The following is a 16,718-nucleotide window of genomic DNA, read 5'->3' as shown; positions in this document are numbered from 1 at the left end:
GCTTGTTTCATTTTTTTCTATTCTAGTAAGACCAAACATTCTAGCATCATTTTTACCATTTTTTCACCCCAGTTTCTGGTGTGTGTAGGAGGAGTAGTGTTGCTTTGCTTTGCTTTTGTGACAGGGTTTTAGAATATGCAGCACTGGCTTGCCTGGCACAGTCTTCTTTTCTTCTTTGGTCATCTCACCCAGTCTTAGTTAGTTTTAATGGGAAATAATCCTTAGAGACTGGGAATCTTCGTTGTTCTTAAATTGATGATATTTCTAGATCTTTTAAATAAACAAGGTTTTAAAAATGCTCTATTTTTAAAACACCTATATACTAGTATTTCAGATTCGGTACATGTACTTAATGTAAACTGATCTTTTTTTTCTGTGCCCAATTCTCAGTTTCCGGTGACACCAACATATTTCTTCATTTTTTTGCCACAGTGTACTCAAAAACATTTTTACATTAGTAGAACAATATAATTACTAAAAGGTGTGTGGTTTGTTTTATTGTGTTTCCCTTTTTCCTTAAAACACATCCCTTCAGATACAGTTAGTCACATTACAGCACTTTAAAATCTTTTGGTGTTTTCTTTGTATGAAAACTGCCACCAGCTTGATACTGAGTGAAGTTAATTTTTATTTCACTGTCAGTGTTTTCAGAGATTACCTTTTGCTTTACAAGTAAATGAAAATACTTTACTAGTTATTGTGTAAAATTTACAAAGCTAAAACTGGGCAGTGGTGGCGCAGTTGGATCTCTGTGAGTTCGAGGCCAGCCTGTTCTACAAAGCATGTCCAGGACAGCAGTGCTACACAGAGAAGCCCTGTCTCAAAGGGCTTTTTTTTTTTACAAAGCTAAGTATGGTCAAAAATATCCTGCTTCACTGGGCATGGTGACGTACACCTTAATCTCAGCACTCAGGAGGCAGAGGCGAGCGGATGTCTGTGAGTTCCAAGACAAGTCAGGGCTGCCATCACAGAGAGACCTTGTCTCAGAAAAAGAAAGACAGACAGACAGACTTGCAAAATCATCCTGCTTCTAGCCTTAAGGTCTTCTCCCCTGTTGTCTTTCTGTCACACAATCAGGCTTCAACTGTTTTTTATAAATGCCATAGTATTTTTTTGCATTTACATTTATTTATGGGAGGCATGTGCATTTGCATGCTGGAAGTCAAAAAGTCAATTGTAAGTCAGTTTTCTTTGTTTTTGTGTTCTAGGGATCAAAGTCAGGTCTTTAGGTAAATACCTTTTCCTGGTGAGCCATTTTCCTGTCCCTCAAGATGGTATTAGTACTTTCTCAGGATACTTCTATTTTAATGGAAGTACTTAAGTTAGTTTATTTAAAACTACCTCCTTTTATATTTTTCAATAACTAATAAATAGTTCTGTGCCAGAAAAGCAGTAGCATAGAGTTTCTTGGGGACCAGAGTTTCTTGACTTAGTATAACTTTTTGGAGTTGGAATCTTTCTTTTCTTCTGAAAAATGTTTGTTGAAATGCTAGATTATGTTTGTTCCTAGTGGCTTCCGGTGTGCTTTTGAGATAGCACTGCTGCAGTAGCTCCGTAGCAGTCATTGCTTGAACGCTCGTTCACCATTAGGCTTCAGATTCAGGTATTGCTTAGAAAAGGTGCTGTTTTACTCACTTCACTTCCAAATAAATTCAGATGTTTTAAAGTCAGTTGAATAGTTTATTCTTGCTAACTGTGATATTTTAGAGTTAGTTTCACATTTCAGCATTATCAAGTTGTAATAAGTAGACTAACAGTATTAAATCATAATGGGTGAATCTGTGAGGAAGTAGTGATTAGTACGTATGTGAAGGTTCTGAAGGGTGTGAGAAGCATATGCTGAATATACAGTGTATATTTGTGTATACGCATTTAAATGTAAAAGGAAATGAGTACACTCTGAGATTGAGTTGTCATTTCACACCCCCACCCCCCACCGCAGCTCCCACAAAAAAGAGGTGGGGGCTCTGGAATTGGATAAACCTTATTCATGATCTGGTTGTCCTTTTATTAAATGTGTGTGCACACATGCTTGAATGCTTGAGAAGGCAAGAAGTGCAGGATGCCCTAGAGGTGTGTAGAGTTACAGGCATTTGTGAACTGTCTTACATCAGTGCTGTCTTCTGCAAGAATAGTGTGTGCTCTTTAACTGCTGAACCGCCTCTTTAGCCCTGCATTTTAGTTTGTGTGCTTGTTTGAGACAGGGTTTCTCTGTAGCCCTGGCTGTTCTATAGTTAACTGTAGATTGGGCTGCCCATGAGCTCAGATCCACCTGCATCTGCCTCCCAAGAGCTGGGGTTAAAGGCTTGTGCCACACTGACCCGCCAGATTTTTTTTTTTTTTTTTTTTTTTTTTTTTTTTTGAGACAGAGTTTCTCTGTGTAACCTTGGCTGTCCCGAACTCACAGTGATCCGCCTGCCTCTACCTCCCTGAGAGCTGGGACAGATTCTAATTTTGTAACTCAAGTCTTCTTGATAAGTTTAATTTGGCCTAAAAGAAATAGTGCCTTCCTCACAGAGTTGTTATAAACATTACATGAGGTAATGCATGGAAATTAAGTATAGAAACAGTGGTTGGTACAGAATAATCAGTAAGCAGTAGCTTTCAATTTGAAGGTTGGTATTACTGTTGTGAGTGTCTCATTAGTTTTCTAAACTCTTATTATCAACCTTACTTGGGATCATGGTCATATGTTGTAGGTAGCATCTAATTTTCATTGTTCCACTGATTATATGTGAAAATAGCTAATGGCTAACAAAGGAGTAATGGGCACCTAACTGAAATTGAAAGTTCTGACATGTTTGTTTATAATGCTGGAGTTCAAACCCAGGGCCTTGCCTGGATTTGTCAGTTATTTTGCCAGTTTTATCCCCTGTCCCTCTTTCTTAAATAAAAGTCTTTGTAGCCCAGATTTACCTTGAACTTGTGAATCTGACTACCTCTCACTTTTAAGTTTGACTACATGCCTTGGTCGTCACACTAGGCAGGCCTCTCGTTTTATAAATATCTTAGTGTTTACTTTGGAAGTACAATCACAGGATGGCTTAGCAGGTAAATATTCTTGCTGTGAAAGCCCAGCTAGATAGAGTTCAGTCCCTGGAGCTCATTTAAAGTTGGAAGGAGAGCACCAACTCCCAAAAGATGTTCTCTGACCTCTACACCTGGGCTGTGATATGTGTCCACCCCCCAGCTCTCACAATAATTAATACATATGTATATGCATATATTAATCTAATAGAAAAGGGAGCTTTAAAGAACAGCTGAGCCTTAGGAATTAGTATTTAAAGTAGCTTTAGGGTATCATCTATGTTGACCAGTTGTAGAGGTCATTCTTCTTTTCCTATTGGCACTGTTTGCCAGTAAAGCTTGAGTGCTTGCAGGCATCGTGCGTTCTTTTCCTCCTCCTCCTCCTCCTCCTCCTCCTCCTCTTCCTCCTCCTCCTCCTCCTCCTCCTCCTTCTTCTTCTTCTTCTTCTTTTTTAATTGTAGAGATAAGCTTTCTCACTAAGTCTCACAGGATGACTTTGAAATAACTGTAGCTCAGGCAATGTGGGATCTTCTGCCTCAACCTCCTAAGTAGCTGGGATTACAGGTTTGCCACCAGGTCCAGGTATTCCTTAACCATAGACATTTAGCTTTTGCTTTTAAAGTACTTACAGATAAAAATGCTTGGCAGGTGTTTATGAATTCAGTATTTTTTTTTCCTTTTCTTTTAATATTTTGAGGTTCGACGTTGAAAAGTACTAAAATTTGTAATAGATGACACTATTTGGATATAGGGATTGTAGGAAAGGACAAAATGGCAAACTAAAGTTCTCTCTTAAGCAAAAAGGTCTTTAAGCAACTTTAGCTTTAAAACATATGTGGTGAAATATTGTCTAGAATGATAGATTATCTGGGATTTGCTTTGGAATGAAGAGATAATAAAGGAGGCAAAATCAGTTAAAGTATTTGTTGGAACTGGAAAATGACTAAATTAAGTTCTCTATATTATTTTAGCTTTGTACTTATTTGAAAATCATCATAAAACATTTTAAATTTAAAAAAGAAGTATTCAGACAGGTGTGGTGGCACATACCTTTAATACCAGCACTGAAGAGGCAGAGGCAGGCAGATCTCTTAAGAGTTCGTGGCCAGCCTGGGCTACAAAGTGAGTCCAGGACAGCCAGTGCTTTTACCCAGAGAAACCTTGTCTTGATAAACCTAAAAAAAATTAAATGTATTCATAGAGTTGGCCATAGTAGGACCTGGTCAAGCAGATTACAGTAGTGATTAACAGAACCAGTGGGCATACCTATAATCTGAATATTTGCTGGTATAGAGTTTGAGGCCAGCCGGGCCTACAGAATAAAGTCTTGTCTCAAAATAAAAACAAACGAGACCCCAAACAGAACCAGATGTTTTGGTTTCTTTCTGTTTACTATATGTACTCTAAGCAAAGCTTATCTCCTGATCATCACATATTTTCCATCAACAATATAGGGTGGCTCAATGAAATAATATAGTTTTATTTTGTTTGGGGGGAAGTGTTTTGGTTTTTTTGAGACAGAATTTCTCTATATTGTCGGGCCTGCTCTGCATCTTGCTATAGACCAAACCGAGATATATCACGATTTTTTAAACTTTTAAAGAAGTCTACAAAGTTTGGAAAGAATTCTTAACCAGGAGATTGAGGAAGCATATTTGTTAATTGTTAATATGTTCAATATATACTATATCTTTGAGTTGGTTGAATTTTTGGAGAAGTATCTCATAAATATCAGATCCATGGCAAATGCTGAAGGCTTACACAAGAAAACTGACCTGGTACTTAAATATGCCTGCATATTACTCAAGCATAAGCATCACTAGTGATATGGAACAAAACTCTTGTCTGTTCCTCACTTACCCTTGAAGCGGTTACCTTCTGTTCTTATACTAGAAATCTATACCAAAATTTGGGTTCTGTACTGTGCTTAATTTAATTCTTAGAACCATACACTGAAGTGGATTGCAATCAGATTTAAAAGTAGGACCACACAGCTAAATAATACAGGATATCAAATCTAGATTCCAAGAGCTTTTCATTATACCATGTCATCCTGCTTATTTCTGGAACCTTTCACTCTACTAATAAAATCTGCACCTCCTTCTGTTTGGATACATTTTGATCTTTCCTTCAGGATTCTTTGTCAGAATTGCATAGGGCTTCTGCACGATAGACTGGATAGAGAGAGGAAATGAATGGGAAGTTAATGAGAGTTATTCCTTATAATGATTGCAGATCCTTATTTCCTTGGTTATGGGAGACAAAGGCTTCTTCTAACTATACATTATAAGTCACTCTTGAGCCTCCTTTATTCCAGGCTAGCTGCAGTTCAGAAAAGGGTATAGAGAGCAAAAGCTTATGAGTTTCTGAACACTTTAGATCAGATTTTTTTTCTCTATATTTTTTTGAGGAAAAGCTTTTAGTCTTTTAATCTTTACCAGTTATTATGGACATCAGTGATCACTCCTTGAAATAGTTAACTGCCTTTCTGTCAGTGACAACCTTCCTAGGAGAACATGCCTCTCACAAAGGATCTCCTTCATCCCTCTGCAGAAAAGGAAAGGAGGAAACACAAGGAAAAGCAGAGCCCCAATTCCTACATTATGGATGTGAAATGCCCAGGATGCTATAAATCACCACACCACAGTCTTTACCCATGCACAAACGGTAGTCTTGTGTGTCGGCTGCTCCACTGCTCTCTGTCAGCATAATGGTGGAAAAGCAAGGCTGACAGAAGGATGCTCCTTCAGGAGGAAGCAGCACTGAAAGTACCTAATTTAAGATGAGGGGAAAACACTCCAATAGACACATTTTGCATTATTTTTTTTAATTAGTTAAGAACTACAGGTGTCCTAGAATTTGGTTCCTAAGAGTGCAGCATATACCAGATTCAACTAACTTTTTGGTCTTAAAGGGGACAGGCAGTAAATTACCATGAAACTCTATGAAGCAGTTAATTGTCTGAGGAAAAAAGTGATTTATAAATTCAATTCTTGTTTTTTGTTTTATTTATCTTTTGGACTAACATTCCATTTGCTCTTGATAAGCCTTTTTTTTTTTTTTTAAGATTTTATGTATGAATGCTCTATCTGCATGTATACCTGCATAACAGAAGAGGACATCAGATTCCAGTATAGATGGCTATGAACCACCATGTGGTTGCTGAGAATTGAACTCAGGACCTCTGGAAACTCTTCCAGAAGTGCTTTTATCCACTGAGCCATCTCTCTAGCCCATGATAAGATTTTTAAAAAATACTTTTTAGAAAGAATTAGTAACAGGTCTGGAAGTCAAAAAATACTTTCTAATTTTGAATTTCAGAAGAATAAGGAATGGTGACAGCCCCTAAACATTTATTTTGTTTTATAAGTGTATTTAGAATGCAGCAGGTAGGTAGGCAAAGTAAGGGCCAGTATTTTGTCTCCTTTGAGCAGTTTACTAAAACAAGTTTGGCAGGAATTTGTGAGTGTATGTACTCTAGTAATAGCTAAAATGTATTTTGTTTGAAAGCTGGTAGAAAAACAAGCTAGTTAAAACATACAGGAGTTAGATAAAGTTGTCTGAATATTGATTGGTACTGAAGCAAATGGAGAGCCAATGTATTTGTTTCCTCCAAGAGTTGAAATTTATAATGTGAAAAAGCAATTGTGAAAATTAGAAATCCTTAGCCAGACATGGTGGTGCATGCCTTTAATTCCAGCACTTGGGAGGCAGAAGCAGGTGGATTTCTGTGAGTGCCAGGGCTGTTATACAGAGATACCCTATCTCCAAAAGGAGAAGAAGAGGAAGAGGAGGAGAATTAGAAATACTAAATTTATAGAAGAATCATGTTAATTTTGTCTGTCTTACAGCCAGTGGTAATTAACCAGGGTATAAACTGGTAGTGGTCTGTAAGGACAGAAAATAAAGGATCTTATGTGAAAGTATTGCTATTTTTCCATACTATAGTTTTGGACTATTTTTCTAATCAGTAGTAATAATTTTTGCATTTTGTTTTGTTTTTTTGTGACAGGGTCTCATACTATGTATCCCCACCTGTGTAGACCAGGCCAGCCTCAAACACACAGAGATCTTCCTGGCCATTCTTTGCACTTTCAAAGATATTTTTTTCCTCCAGAAAACAGCAATCTTCGGCTTTTTAGTTCTAAATGTTGGTTTATAAGAGTTAAAATCTGAGCTGGGCTGGTGGCGCATGCCTTTAATCCCAGCTCTCAGAAGCAGGTGGATCACTGAGTTCAAGGCCAGCCTAGTCTACAGAGCAAGTCCAGGACAGCCAAGGCTACACAGAGAAACAAACCCTGTCTCAAAAAGAAAAAAAAAAAAAGTTGAAGTCTGGGGAATGGGTATTGTTATTGCTGCTGCTATTGCTGCTGCTGCTGCTGTCAGTTTGAGCTCCCATGTGGAGATGTGAAGCTGGGATTGGTTCTCTTCCTCTATGTGGGTCCTGAGAATTGAACTCAGATCATCATACATTTCAGCAAGTGTCTTTACTCAATGGCCCTGGGACATGGGATTTTTTAAAATGAATTTTTAGCCTGTGTTGTGGTATAGGTCCTGCACTTGGGAGGTGATGGTGGCAAGAGTTCAGGGTCATCTTTGGCCACATAATTATGTTCAAATCCAGCAAAATCAAATCAAAGCTGAGCTTTTACATTGGTTACAAAGCAATGGTAAAACACTCATTTCAAAATGGTAACTCACACCTTTAATCCCAGTACTGCAGCGTGGTCTACAAAGTGAGTCCATGACAGCCAAGGTTACACAGAAACCCTGACTTAAAAACCAAGATATAAAAATAAAAAGAAAATGTTTTGCTCAAGAAAAATTCATAAATAGGTATTTTAATGAAAAGGAAAATAATTGATGCATGGAAATTCTAAGATACTTTGTTTTACTCCATTTAATAAACTCCGTGCTTGTTTTAGGCTATTGCCAGAAGAACAAATGAGTCAGGAGACAATAAAATAACTACAAAAAATGTTAACATGCTATGTGGTTATGGTTATGTTTTGTATAGGAATTCAGAGTACTAAAAGTACTATTTTACCAGTATCTTGAAGTTAATATTTTTCAGTTATTAAGATAAACTGTATTTATTCCAAATACAGTGAAATGTTTACTGAAACTAGATCAAAAATAGGTATCATGTCAAAGCTTCTAAGGTCTTCTGCAGAAGTATTTACAGTCTGTAAGCTAGATATTTTTGATGCTTTGGATGATAGGAACTGTTAAAGGTCCGAGGTCTCAGACCCAACCACTAGCTGCCTAGTCCCACTCCTTCTCGTGGCCTTCTAGTGAAAATAAGCATGCTCTCCATCCTGAAGACTGCATTTTCCTCAGTAACTTACTGTGTGAATAATATAAGCTAGCTTTTGCTAAGGCAAAATTTTCTCCAAGGTTTATCCATTTTTCTTTGCTGTAGTTATTTCTTTCCATTACTGTTACTTTTTAAATAACCAAGCATTCTAAGGTTAGTTTCATTGTCATCAGAACAGTTACGTTTATTTGAGTTGTGGGTGATATAGTAATATAGTTTTCATTGATGGTTATGGCCTGTTTCCTGATAACTGGACTTGAAAGTTATGTTGGCTTTTCATTTAAAATAGGAATTGTCTGAACAGCTACATATTTTTATTCCGTGACACTCAACCATTGTTACTAAGTTATTTTTCTACTGGAGAGTAGCTGAGTCTCTGCTTGAAGTCAAAACTCCCCAAATACTCAGAGACCATTACATAAAAACAGAGAACAGCCCGTCATCAGTGATGTGATGTAATTAGTTCTTCTCTTTCCAGAGACAGTTTACGGAACACCACATGCATTTTTGTCTCCTTGACTTGGAGTGTTTCCTGTGTTTTACCTGTTTTTATGTGATGACAAACAATATATAGGAATGCTGTTCATTTCTTCCATATGAGAAATTTGTATTCCTAGTTAAGAAATTTATCAAGAAACTCATACAAGATTCTTTACAGTGATTTAAGTGAACCCATCCATTGAACCATTTTAAGTAAGCGCTTGTGTAACTCACAACTGAACATTACTCAGCAGTCTAGTAGTTGGTATCTTACATAAGCTTTTTATTCCTCTGAATCTTGCAAAAAAAAAAAGTGATTATCTTGATTCCCTTCATGAACTTTATTGTTAGGATAAGAAGGCCCCTCTCATATTATCAGCAGTTATATTAAGTAAGGTACGTTTGTACTCAGATATGATGTGCAGAATTGTTATTTTTGGAACTTGCTATAAAATAATCCTGGGATTAAATAACAATTAGCTGTTTCACCATGTTAGTCAACCCCAGCGTTTGTGGGAGTGCAAAATGACTTTAATTTTCTAGGGGATGGCTCATTCCATCTTAAAAGATGCGCTTAGAACAGTTTGTCCTAAAGATTCGTGTGCATATGTGTGTACAAAGAACTTAGTAAACACATTTAATGAATGTTCAGTCAGCACTGCAGAGTGCCAAAAATGAGCACCAATGTGAGCATCTATCTACCTGCAGAAGATTCATTTAAATTATAATGAATCAATAAAGGGTGCTGTAGTATCATTGAAGAAGTACATGTGTACATAAAAAATAGGTCTTGGTAAATATAAAACCCAGCTTACACAGCCAGTCAGGCTTCTCTTAAGAATACACAAGAATTTTACTGTGTTTTTATGCTCTTCTAATGTTGGGTTTCTTTGAGATGTTGTGTCACTGTGGCTCTAGCTAGCCTGAAACTTAGTAGAGCAAGACCACTGCAACAAGGAAGCCTCGCATGCACATCAGTACTAAGCTTTAAGTGTCTTTGGTGTTATCTTCTTAGCTACTTTGTCAGGCATCATAGAACATACATGGTCAGGCTCATTTCTTTATTTTATGAAATCTTCCTCCCGTATTTAATTTTACTCTTAAATTTTTTTGTGTGTTTTCTCTAAACAGCATAAACTACTTATACAAGAAACTCTCCCTAGTAAACAGTGTATTGGGTTGGCTTTTATGCAGAGGAGAGGGTTACCTTTCCTTCAGAATTTGACTCAGTTTTCGAAATAAACATACACAAAGAGGATTTTGGTTTGGGTTTTTTTGTTTGGTTGGTTGGTTGGTTGGTTTGTTGTTTGTTTTGGTTTTATATATATTTATTTATGAAAATGCAATGCTTGTCACATGAGTAAGACTACAGAGTTATGAAACATCTTCAGGAACCATGTGAGGTAATGATACCACACCTTACATTCAGTATTTGGGAAGTAGAGGCAGAATCTCTTGAGTTTGGAGAATTCTAGGCCAGCAAGGACTACATACTGAGATTGTGTCTCAAGAGAAAAAAAGAAAGAAACATCTTCAGGGTGAGAATGTGGCTCAGTTGCTAAGCATGTTTGTGTACATGCATATAGTCTTAGACTCTGGGTATCTTGGCACATGCTTATGATCTTAACATGCAGGAGGTAGAGATAGATAGATTGGGTGTTGAGATCAGCCAGCAGAGTTTCTAAGACCATGTAGGAAGACATTCCTTCAAATAGCTTTGATGTTCATGGTAGGTAGTTTTTGTTGAGTCAGTGATAAAGGGAAAAGTGGAAAATCTCTGTAAATCTACATAATATAAATTCTGCCAAAGAGCTGGGAGTTTTATTCTGGACTTGTTTAATGTAGTGCTAGTTAATAAACACACCTTTAATTTAGATACTGCTATCCAAACTAGTTAGTAATATAGTTGCTTTAATAAATAAAGGCTATACATTAAAATCTTAATTTTTTTTTTGAACTCTACAGCTATACATGTAACTTCTTGTGAGTAAATTTTCTCCCTTTTATTGTTAAGCCAGTCAGTGCAGGAGGGCTTGTTGAATGCTAGGTAAGCACTCTTATCACTCAGCGACATCCCCAGTCCTCCTAAGTTAATCTTTCTGTAATTCTGTTTTTGTCTACAAAATAATCAAGGCTGGGAGATTTTCTATGATTAATAGTATTTGCCTTACAAGCGTGAGGGCTGAATTTGAGTGACTTCCCCAGAACCCATGCAACCCATGTAAAGTTGAACACAGTTCAGGACTGTTATTTGCACCCATAGAGAGGCAGAGACAGGAATATACCAGAAGTAAGCAGGCCAGCTAACATTGTATACACAGCTGTGAACCAGCGACTTTAGCTTAAACAAGGACTTGACCTCCACATTCATAATTACACATATGAATGTGTGTTCACACAAAAATTTTAAACCATTTTCTAAGCCCTAAAATTATATTTTTATGAAGTAGAAGAATTTATCTAAATCAGTATAATGCCTCCTAGTGTGTGTAAATAACTCCATGTAGAAAAGGTAAACTTGTCTACATTTCAGAGTTTGAAAATCAAAAAGGTCTGAATTTGTTAAAAGGAGGCAGGCATATTCGAGTGTGAGATTCTACTGCCTACCAAAGTATGTGGCTGTAAGAAAATTCTTGTGTACTATTTGACAAGAAGACAGTAGGACAGAACCTCAGAAGTCTTAATTTTTGTTTTTTGGTTTTTTTGTTGTTGTTGTTATTGTTTGATTTTCCTCTTCTTTTTTTCTCCCCCTCCCGTCCCATTCCAAGAAACTTTTACTGGCCTTTTGGGGAAAATTTATTTGTCAGGTAGGTCAGACCCATCACCACCTGTTAAATGCTGTGTATACAATGCTAGTTTGCCTGTATGGAGATGAGGTGGGGTCTCACTATAGCCTTTGGTTGAGTTGGAACTCTGCTGTGTAGACCAAACTGGTCTTGAATTAATAGAGATCTTTGCCTACTTCTACCCCCAACTGCTTAAATTAAAGGCGTGCACCATCATGCTGGGCTTAGAAGTCGAGTACAGAATTCAGTGTAAATTCCTTGAGGACAAGATTTGATTATTTAAGAAGCCTTACATTGTCTTCCTTTCCCCCTCCCCTCCATTTCTCTGAGAAAATTGTATTGGCCATTTGAATAAAATTTATTTGCCAGGCAGGGTGATCCATCATACTTAGGCTGGAACCAGCACATGACTTACTCTTTGCTGATTCTGTTTGTCCACAATGCAGTCTATCCTGTACTTTTTGTCTATCATGCTGAAACCTGGCCTACCCAGTACCATACAGAGTCCAAGCCATAGATCTAATAATTGGGTCATTTGTTTTGTTTTGTTTTGTTTTTTCAAGACAACATTTCTCTTTGTAATAGCCCTGATTATCCTGGACTTGCTTTGTAGACCAGGCTGGCCTTGAACTCAAAGAGATCCACCTGCCTCACTCCCTGAGTGCTGGGATTACAGGCATGCACTGCTGTGTCAGGCTAGGACTGGGGTCATATACCCAGGTCAATGTGTTCTTGAATACCAAAACCAAAGGTTCCAATATTTGAGAAGTTATTTTACCATAATTCATACTCACGTACCGTCAGACCTTTCTCCAAGATTTCTGCCTTGGCTCAGTGGATGTACAGTGAACAGCAATCTTCATTTTTCCTTATGCCAGAGGACATAATGGTGTATCTAACTTTGGAAAATACAGGTGTCTTGCCCTGTGAGCTGCTCAAACACCATGGCTGTTAGGATCAGTCTGTCTCCACTTTCTCCCACACAGATACTGAGACAGAGCTTATGGATGTTACGTTCTCACATGGGCCTTTCCTCACCTTGATCTTGTGCCATGATGGAGAGCAGGAAGAGGACATTCCTAATTGGTTAGGATACAAAATCTGAGTACCCTGTTTTGTTTAATTGGATATAAAATATTGATTCTTAATGAGTCTTACTAATTTAAGAGCATGTTTAGCTCTATTGTCATGGTGTATGGTCTTAACCCTACTTCTCCTTTCCTTACTTCTGCTGCTACCTAGTTTCATAGTAAGCAAAGCATTGCAGGCATTGGCTTCTGCCAGCTCCAGAATTCCCTGGAGAGAATGTAAACTTAGTTAAAGAAACCAAAGAGTAAAGAAGAGTTAGAAGAAAAGGTAATTTTATCTAGACTTGAATTGCTAAGTCACATATCTTCAGTCTCTTACTGTTTATGCCGATTTGTCTGTTTCTCTTTCTCTCTTTTCCTCGATCTTTTGCCTCTATTCACTATCTTCATAGTTAAGCCTATCTTAGTACTAAGTTAGGCAAACGTTTCACCAGATCTCTGGATATTCTTAACTATTCATGCAATGCTCATCTGTTCTCCCCTCTTGCTGTTTGGTTTGTTGGTTTTGTTGTTTGAGACGGGGTTTCACTATGTAGCCCAGGTTGACCTGGAACTCAGAGAACTCCTTTCAAGGTCTAAGATTAAAGGCTTTTATCACCACACCCAGCCTGTACTTTGTTGATGTTGTTTGGGTTTTATTGTGGGTTGTTTACTTCTTTGTTATGTTTTCCATATTTCCTCTTCCCACATTTTTGCATAGCAGAATTGAAATGCATACTGGAGAAAGTGAAGGCTATTTTCCCACATTCAGGTTATTACTGATAGCTCCTCTTTCCTCATAGATTCTTAACTAACTCTACAGAGCTGTGTGAAAATCCTGCTGCAGATTCTTCTCCATCTGTATCTTAGAGTCAGCAGGACAGTATTCATTCTGTTGGACTGACTTGAGACAGTATATAAAATGCCAAGCCACATGGGACCATGCCAGGATCCTCAGAGGTTGAACCAGGAAAAAAAGAAAATTTGTATTTTATTTTGCGACCTTTAAATTCATCTGTGTAATACAGTGTTTATGAAGTCGTCAAGCTAAATTGTGGCCTGCATCACAAATTTTCTACCTCTTTATGTAACCACTCCTAGTCTTTCCTTTTGGGATAGTTGGGTTTTGGCTAGAAATGGATAAGCATATAATTCAGATGGTACATGAGTTCTGCAGAATGCTGATTATCTAGATAAAGCCTGCATTTCGAACTGTTCTGTGATGTGGGGGTGGGTGGCTCTTTTATTTGTTGGTTTGGTTTGATTTTGTTTTTTCAAGACAGGATTTCTCTGTGTAGCCTTAGCTGTCCTGGACTTGCTTTGCACACCAGGCTGGCCTCAAAGGCACATAGATCCACCTGCCTCTGCCTCCCTGAGTGCTGGGATTATAGGCATGCACCCCAACAGCAGGCTCTGATTTGTTGTTGTTGTTGTTGTTGTTGTTGTTGTTGTTGTTATGTGATTAAAACAAAAATAGGCATTGTTGAGGGTGAAAATCATTTTAAAATCCTAATAAATTTTCCCACTCCTTTACTTAAAAATTTTACAATCGTAAGAAAAAGTGATTTAAGGAAAAAAATTCAACTTACATGTACAGCATTTTAGATAACCAGATAGAAAGAAAGGTCATAAAATTACCATTTTTCCTCTAACCCTTTTACAGTTTTTATGGAGATAACTTTTTAATATAGAAATACGGTCTCCTATAGCCCAGATTTGCCCACAGTTTATTATATGTAGCCCAGAATAACATTGAACTTCTTATCTTTTCTTTTTTGGTTTTTCAAGACAGAGTTTCTATGTTTTAGCCATGACTGTCCTGGACTCGCTTTGTAGACCAGTCTGGCCTCCAACTCACAGTGATCCATCAGCTTCTGCCTCCCAAGTGCTGAGTTGTAGGCCTGTAGCACCACACCAAGTTTGTGCCAGGCGAGGGATAGAACCTAGGGCTGTGTGGTGCCAGGCAACTACTCCACCAAATTACATCCCAGTCCCTTCTTGTAACAAATGTTTTCCCTTCTTAACTGAGTTAAATTACTCACTCATTAACCTACTGAGAATTTTTCAGAGCTGTACTGTACATGCTAATTTTTATTATGTAATCACAATACAGGATTGAACATAATGCTTTTAGGGTATATATATCTTAGACACCTGAGCTTTTAGTTAGGTTCCAGCTTAAGGATTGTTGTTTTAAAAAGAAATTTGGTTTGTGGTTTCTAGCTAGGTGGAGTTCACTAACCTATGTTCTTTAACAAAGTGATAAACAATACTATATATGAAAAATACCTGTTACCTAAACTGAAAAAGAAAATTGGGCCTAGGATGACAATCTAGGGAAGATTTTTAAGTTGAGTGTGTATTTAAGTTGGAGTCTAAGTTAACTGATTATAATCTTTTTGTTGTTGTTGTTTTGTTTTGTTTTGATCCTCCTCCCCCCCCCCCCCCAAGACAGAGTCTCTTTGTGTTAGTCTTGACTGTCCTGGACTCACTTTTGTAAACCAGGCTGACCTCGAAGTCACAGTGATCTACCTGCCTCTGGCACCTGAATGCTAGGATTAAAGGCATGTGCCATCAAGCCTGGCCTGATTATAATCTTTAACTCTAGTAAAATCTGAAGTCATATTGTTAATATTGCTGCCCCTTAGAAAAGTGGGCCCTGGAAATAACATTGCAAAGATGCATTGTTCACTTTTATCTTGGCCTAAGCAAGAGTAAATTTTCTTTTATCTACTAGATGACATTATTTTATGTACTGAGTTCCATGTAATTTCAGAAATACAGATTATACCTCTTTGGTCTTAGATTAGTCTAAATATTTATCTTTACTTTTGTGCCTCACAGTTGGTTACCAGATTTCATGTCAGTTTTCATACTTCAAGAGGCTATTGCATTCCAGGTTTTTCTTAGGAGTCTGAGGAAAATAAGTATACATTTTTACTGGAAAGGTCTTATTGTTAGTTCTATTCAAAGTAAAAAAATGTTCATGATGTTTCATTTTTAAATTTAATTTTAAGTGGTAGATAGATACTGTAAACCCAAATGAATTAAAAGGAAGAGGAGGAAGACAAAGTGACATTCTATGAAAAGAGCTTGGGGTGTGTGGGGCAGGGATATTCCTTTTATTTTATCAGAGACTGAAATTGAAGCTATTTGACATTCCTGTGGCTTATGAGAAGCTGATCGGAGATTTCTTCTTGGCTGAGTTGCTGTCTGCAAAGGCTGCTAACAATCTCTTGTCTGGCAGCTGATCTTGTTCATCAGGATTGCATCATCTCTGGGAGAGTGGCCAAGGTCCACAGCCTCAGTACAAAGACTGTCTGAAGCATTCGAGGCCTGTTCTCTTTCTGAAGCCGCCACTCCTCTTCCTGCCAGTCCTCTTCACAGGATTGCTAAAGCAGACTTGTTCTGCGTTTCTTTCATTGGATTGGCTATTTATTGGATTCTTGTCTCCCAGCTGCTTCCGCCTCACCTGTCTCTAGACCTCTGAAAAGTCTAGAAACTACATATAAATGGTAACTTTAAAAAAAGAGTACTCAGTATCAGAACACAAGCTGGATTTGTTTGTGAATCCAGTATTCTGTAGATCTGGTGGATTGTTAATTGATTGGGAGAATGAAACTGCATTTTTACTTTGCTCTTACTTTCTGCTGAGCACTTGACTTACTTTGTTTCTTCTCTTTACTGTCATCTTCATACCTTTTACTTTTTAATTCTTGAGTGTGCTTTTGAAAGTATTTTTCAAATGAATAGTTTGTTTTCTAGATTTTTTAAAATTGGAAATCCACACAAAAAAGCATAAAGGTGAAGTGCGTGCCCTTGAATGGCTAGTGACTCTTGAACAGCTCTCTTTCCATGTTTATGACCTAGTAATGTTTCAGGTATGGAGAGTTCATTTTGGCCAATACTATAGTTGACTTTGTGGGGAAAACACTGAAATACTCATTACCTCCTCCCTTTCTTCCTTCTAATTTCTCCAAATCTTAAAGGTTACCTGTTTTCCTTTCGAGGATATAGATAATTGATGGAATTGACCACAGG

At 37.5% G+C, this 16,718-nt stretch overlaps 1 protein-coding gene and 1 pseudogene across 6 annotated transcripts in view; both read left to right on the top strand.

Moving 5' to 3' along the window:
* SETD5 (SET domain containing 5) overlaps nucleotides 1-16,718 on the top strand; it is an 86,675-nt gene that overhangs the window by 13,657 nt on the left and 56,300 nt on the right. The window lies entirely within an intron of this gene.
* LOC311588686 (small ribosomal subunit protein eS27-like) lies at nucleotides 3,481-16,100 on the top strand (annotated as a pseudogene). The gene has a single exon. The product of its transcript is annotated as a small ribosomal subunit protein eS27-like (transcript).

The sequence above is a fragment of the Acomys minous genome (assembly GCF_964271855.1).
Source record: "Acomys minous genome assembly, chromosome: 17".
Taxonomy (NCBI): Eukaryota; Metazoa; Chordata; class Mammalia; order Rodentia; family Muridae; genus Acomys; species Acomys minous.
Note: the sequence above shows the minus strand (reverse complement) of the source record. Positions and strands in the feature narration are given on the sequence as shown.